The sequence below is a fragment of the Centruroides sculpturatus genome, unplaced genomic scaffold (genome assembly GCF_000671375.1).
Source record: "Centruroides sculpturatus isolate CEXI.00-Female unplaced genomic scaffold, Cexi_2.0 scaffold52, whole genome shotgun sequence".
NCBI lineage: Eukaryota > Metazoa > Arthropoda > Arachnida > Scorpiones > Buthidae > Centruroides > Centruroides sculpturatus.
Genome location: NW_019385745.1, coordinates 356,255 through 362,430, shown reverse-complemented (window position 1 = coordinate 362,430; position 6,176 = coordinate 356,255). Strand labels below are relative to the sequence as shown.

At 26.5% G+C, this 6,176-nt stretch overlaps 1 long non-coding RNA gene across 1 annotated transcript; it reads right to left on the bottom strand.

The window, feature by feature from the left end:
* Nucleotides 1–5,486: 5,486 nt before the first annotated feature.
* On the bottom strand, nt 5,487–5,806 carry LOC111641713. Its single transcript, XR_002759457.1, has 2 exons — nt 5,686–5,806; nt 5,487–5,528 (listed from the first exon to the last, which is right to left on the bottom strand). It is a non-coding gene; the product is annotated as an uncharacterized LOC111641713 (long non-coding RNA).
* Nucleotides 5,807–6,176: the final 370 nt, after the last annotated feature.

Here is a 6,176-nt window from a genome sequence, read left to right as displayed (position 1 = left end):
GAATGTTTTTCCCTTATTCCATACTTGCTTTATTCTTCATAAGTGCTTAGCACCATATAAGGAAATTTATAAAGACCTTTTAACTAGAAGCAAGCAATCTAAAATTACATACATTTTGCAAAAGGTAAAGCATGGATCTGAAGATAATGCAGAAAAATGCTCAGAGGATAAAGATAACTTGCCAAAAAGAAAACGCTCTCGGTTAATTAATAGTGTTTTTAGTGATGACGAAGAAAACTGTGAGGCCCTGGAAATAGCCCCTCCCCTAAAAAAAAAGGAAAGATATGTAAAAATTTGTTATGTTAAATCGTCAGGAAAGCAAATTATAAGTGTCGAAACGGCGACACCGGACTTTGACGTCGACGCTCATCAAAAGTTGACGGAAAAACCAAATTTTAGATATAAAAAGAAGAAAATTTAAAATATTAAAGTTAAGACGTAGTTTAGAAAGCAAAACGAAACTAGATAGAAAAAAAATGTCTAGATAAGCGAAGGTGTCATAGTCAACAATTAAACGCGATCAGATTCGAAAAGATGGTGTCGGATGAACCATCTCCAGCCGACCTTTTCCACGAACTTAACGAAGCTCCATTTACACCTGGAGACAGGTGGATGACCAATTGGGAAACTGTGATGTAAGATCTATCCAATTGACAAGGAGCCGATCGCAAAAACCCTATAAAAACGCAAAAATCAAGGACAACGAAACTTCCACTAAGACTTTTCCACCTAGACTACCTGTTGTGTTCGTTTGTCGACTGCTGTTGTGTTTCCTTTCATCTTTTGTGTGCTGTCACTTCAGATCTCGAACTTCTCACTCGACGCAGTCACGGGGCCCCTCCAGCGTAGGACCAGATCGACACCGAAAACAAGTTACGAAGACAACCCGAAGTTCTGAACTTAAGGACCTTTGCCAACAAAAATTATGTAAGCATTATCGTCCGGAATAAACGGTTTACCTTTGTAAACACTTGTCTTTGCTGCCTATAAAAACCGCCACCCACATACGCTAAGACCTTAGACCATCCCGATGGTAGGGAATAAAAATNACTTAGATTTGTATGATAAAGGTGCGTGAGGAATACGGGAGAATATCGTCACGAAATTGTCCTTTGTTTCTATAGTCACTATAAAACATATCAAAACTCTATCTAAAATATCCAGACAATAACCTCAATATGCGAGTAGTTAAATGACCGTGGATACATACAGGTTATTGGACAATATATTTTTATATAATTCAACGGAAGAAAGTTGTTTTTATGTAAAGGAGAATCCAGGAATATATTGTATTTTTCTTCGATCGACAAAATATAGTTTATAATAATAATTAAATATCTAATATTTTATTTAAAAATTTTTTTAAATTTAACGAAACTAATTTTATTGGTATTTTTTATTACAAAGTTTAAAATATTTTTATTAAATTTAAAGAAGAAAATAATATAAAATATGTTTATGAAGAACTGCAACTTTTAGTTAATGGTATGAGAGGATTAAATTGTATTTTCAAAATGAAACTGCTATCGTAAAGGATCCGATTCGGATCTTTTTCGGTCTTATAATTTTCAATTGATAATTCAGAAAAAAGGTTCCTACCCTACAATTGAAATGAACTTTTTGTATGTCAAGCTCTCCAACAATAGACAAAATCTATCTTTTTCAGCAGAGAGTTTTAGGATGAGGACGTGAAAATCTTGCGAACATGAACTGCCAACAATAAACTGATGAAATCCTTGTAGATGATAAAATTGTTTTGAAAACACTATATATACAAGTATAAGTGTTCACTGAAAAATATGGATAGTAAATTTTAAAAGAAAAAATTCGGAGAGTTCGGCTTAAACTGAATACATAGTAATTCTATGGTTGGAAAGCTGAAAATCTAATAGATGAGGAATAGAAAATTTTTCGTGATTCTCTACTTTCAAAATAATTTATATTAAAGTATATAATGTATTTCTATTAATTTTGTGTAGTTACTGCAATGCTTAAATATTTAACGAATTTTTTAAAAGAAAACATAATAGTAATATAATTCTTTAATATACAGTATTATAATTTTTAAATTGTTTCTTTATTAACAAGAATTTTATTATTATTATCATTGCAAATAAAAAGGCGATATCAATAATCTTATGTTCTACATTAAATTAATTAATTAAGTTTACTTGTTTCTACAAAATTACAAAATAAATTGTGATGACTCATCTTTTTCTTCACATATGTTTATCAAATAATATTTCAATTTACGTTATTACAAACCATTTTTTAAATTTATCAAAATGATTATACTTTTCCTAATTACATCAAAATATTAAATGATAATATATTTTTCTGTAAAATAAATAAGAAAAATTGATTTATTAAAATTAGAATTAAATGTTCTGCACTAAAATATTTAACAAATTTAATATTTAAAATGTATTTTAAGCAAAAATGAAATAAAAAACAAGAAAATTAATTAATTCCAACATATTTGCATAAAAGGGTGGCATCATGCGATTTTACAAAATACAATTTATTTTTTCTCTGTTTTATGCACGATATTTTGACTAAGTAATAGTTTTAAAAAATTACATTTTATAAAAATAAATCAGAAAATCATTTTCATATTTTAATAATAGTTTCTAAGTCAACAAACCAAGAAATTTAAACGTTTAGATATTGATTTCTGATGTTTTAAATTTTGTAAGTTTGAAATATTACAAGAAGTGAAAACAAAAATTTCTTTTACTAAACCATAATGTTATAGGACAATGTTTTATGACTATTTTCTCAATTTGTTATCATTTATTTAGTATTTTGGCTAAAGTCTTTTTATCGTTTTCTCATTTCCTCTCCTTATCTATACACATGTATCGCTTCTAACAAAATTATGGCATGTGTAGAATATATGGATCACATCATATACCTCTAGATTATGAAAAAGATCCATAGATGTCGTCATCTACAGGTACATAAATTTCATATCTATGGCATATATTGCCGTAAATGTGAAATTTATGTATTACTACTACAAATATACTGAAATTGGAATGAATTGGATATAGATAAGATCTATTCCAGTTTTATTTTTTGGAGAACTATTTATTTTTTTTTATATAAGAAATATTATTTTTCTTAAAGCAATGACATGTTTAAAGAATAGTAAATATAACAAATTAATATAAGATATTTAAAGATAAGGATTATACTAAAAAATATATTTAATATTATTTTAAAATTATTTTTGCGATTAGAATATATTAATTCTGAATTATATTATTTATTTTTATGTAATTTTTCTATTAGGTTCAGAATAAAAACATTACAGTCAACCTTTATGATTACTTCCTATTAAATAAGGAAAAACTTAGATTTGTATGATAAAGGTGCGTGAGGAATACGGGAGAATATCGTCACGAAATTGTCCTTTGTTTCTATAGTCACTATAAAACATATCAAAACTCTATCTAAAATATCCAGACAATAACCTCAATATGCGAGTAGTTAAATGACCGTGGATACATACAGGTTATTGGACAATATATTTTTATATAATTCAACGGAAGAAAGTTGTTTTTATGTAAAGGAGAATCCAGGAATATATTGTATTTTTCTTCGATCGACAAAATATAGTTTATAATAATAATTAAATATCTAATATTTTATTTAAAAATTTTTTTAAATTTAACGAAACTAATTTTATTGGTATTTTTTATTACAAAGTTTAAAATATTTTTATTAAATTTAAAGAAGAAAATAATATAAAATATGTTTATGAAGAACTGCAACTTTTAGTTAATGGTATGAGAGGATTAAATTGTATTTTCAAAATGAAACTGCTATCGTAAAGGATCCGATTCGGATCTTTTTCGGTCTTATAATTTTCAATTGATAATTCAGAAAAAAGGTTCCTACCCTACAATTGAAATGAACTTTTTGTATGTCAAGCTCTCCAACAATAGACAAAATCTATCTTTTTCAGCAGAGAGTTTTAGGATGAGGACGTGAAAATCTTGCGAACATGAACTGCCAACAATAAACTGATGAAATCCTTGTAGATGATAAAATTGTTTTGAAAACACTATATATACAAGTATAAGTGTTCACTGAAAAATATGGATAGTAAATTTTAAAAGAAAAAATTCGGAGAGTTCGGCTTAAACTGAATACATAGTAATTCTATGGTTGGAAAGCTGAAAATCTAATAGATGAGGAATAGAAAATTTTTCGTGATTCTCTACTTTCAAAATAATTTATATTAAAGTATATAATGTATTTCTATTAATTTTGTGTAGTTACTGCAATGCTTAAATATTTAACGAATTTTTTAAAAGAAAACATAATAGTAATATAATTCTTTAATATACAGTATTATAATTTTTAAATTGTTTCTTTATTAACAAGAATTTTATTATTATTATCATTGCAAATAAAAAGGCGATATCAATAATCTTATGTTCTACATTAAATTAATTAATTAAGTTTACTTGTTTCTACAAAATTACAAAATAAATTGTGATGACTCATCTTTTTCTTCACATATGTTTATCAAATAATATTTCAATTTACGTTATTACAAACCATTTTTTAAATTTATCAAAATGATTATACTTTTCCTAATTACATCAAAATATTAAATGATAATATATTTTTCTGTAAAATAAATAAGAAAAATTGATTTATTAAAATTAGAATTAAATGTTCTGCACTAAAATATTTAACAAATTTAATATTTAAAATGTATTTTAAGNACCACTAGGATGTAAAACAATGTCTTACAAAGAGCCAGGATAATTTAACCTTTAGTGAAACTACTTGGTCATAGTGACGTCGGGCAGTCAGATGGCTCCGTACAGCCCTAATCAGTACAACCGCCGATGCATAAGATAGTGGTTAACGTGTTAAAGTTATATGTATACAGGGTGATGCAGACCATACACTACTTTTAAAATTAATGGATGTGAATTTCATCAAAAATCCTAAAAATTTTGATAAGTAAATTGGGTATACTCTATCAAATGGCAATATTTTCAACAAGACGAGAATAATATTTAATTTTATTTCCAGAATTAAGCTTTAATTCAGAGACATTTTTGTTCTTTTTTGAGATCATCATCAGCTGTGAAAATTATGAAGTGTGTTAGACAAGTACAATTGAAAGAGCTTTCAAATGTATTTGTTCTAACGCACTTGAATGTAGTAGGGGACACGTGACCCGGTCCCCAAATCTACTTTGAGCAGCACTCATCTCCTCAACATCCCAAATATACACTGTACATATTACTTATTTCAAAAAAAAAATAAATGAATATCTAAAAAGTAGTGGTAGTTTTATTTGAAATTAATTTTCTGAAATTTGTCGCTAAGTGAAAACAGAAATTATGTACGTCAATAACAGATATTGTATTCATTACAAGTTGACTGTTTTACTTGGATACAGCTGTTAAATATTAAGAAATAAATATCAGTACCTGATTAGTTTGGTATGGATTTACTGCTTCTAATTTCATTCCTGGTTCCAATCCTAAGTTGATAAATTTCTGTAAAATATAAATTTTATATTAATCAATAATCAAAATTTTCATAAATTTTTCATTAATAATAATATCAATATTCAATTAAAAGAATTAAAACAATATGTTTATATTTTAAGAATACTACGAATAATTTTATTTCAAAAATCATAAAATTACTCACTCCTTTGAACAGTTCGCAAGGTGCAACTTCCGCTTTACAAAAATTAAGATATTGTTGCCAATCAAATTCTTTGTTGCCTGGATTATCTACTAATCCTGATAAAAAAAATATAATTTTTAATGAATAATATATCCTAAATTTAGTTTTGGTTCTACTACTTTAAAGTAAAAATATCAGGGAAAAAGAGAAAGGAGGAAAAAAAAAAACGATAAGCGATATCGTATAAATGGCAATTGCATTTCAATTATTCTCTTTTATGAAATTTCCTCCTCTTACATTTTTTATTTCATTTAATTTTTACTTAATTTTTGCGTAGCGTGATATCAAAAAAATTGTTCTAAACCCATTATCAAAAGAACTTTTGCTCTAGTTTACGAGTTATAAAGATAATTATTTTGGTCACGATAATCGATTTTCTTTCTCTTTTTTCTAAAAAAAATATATATTTTAGAATAATCTAACTTAGTCGGAATGATTAAAAAATCGATTAA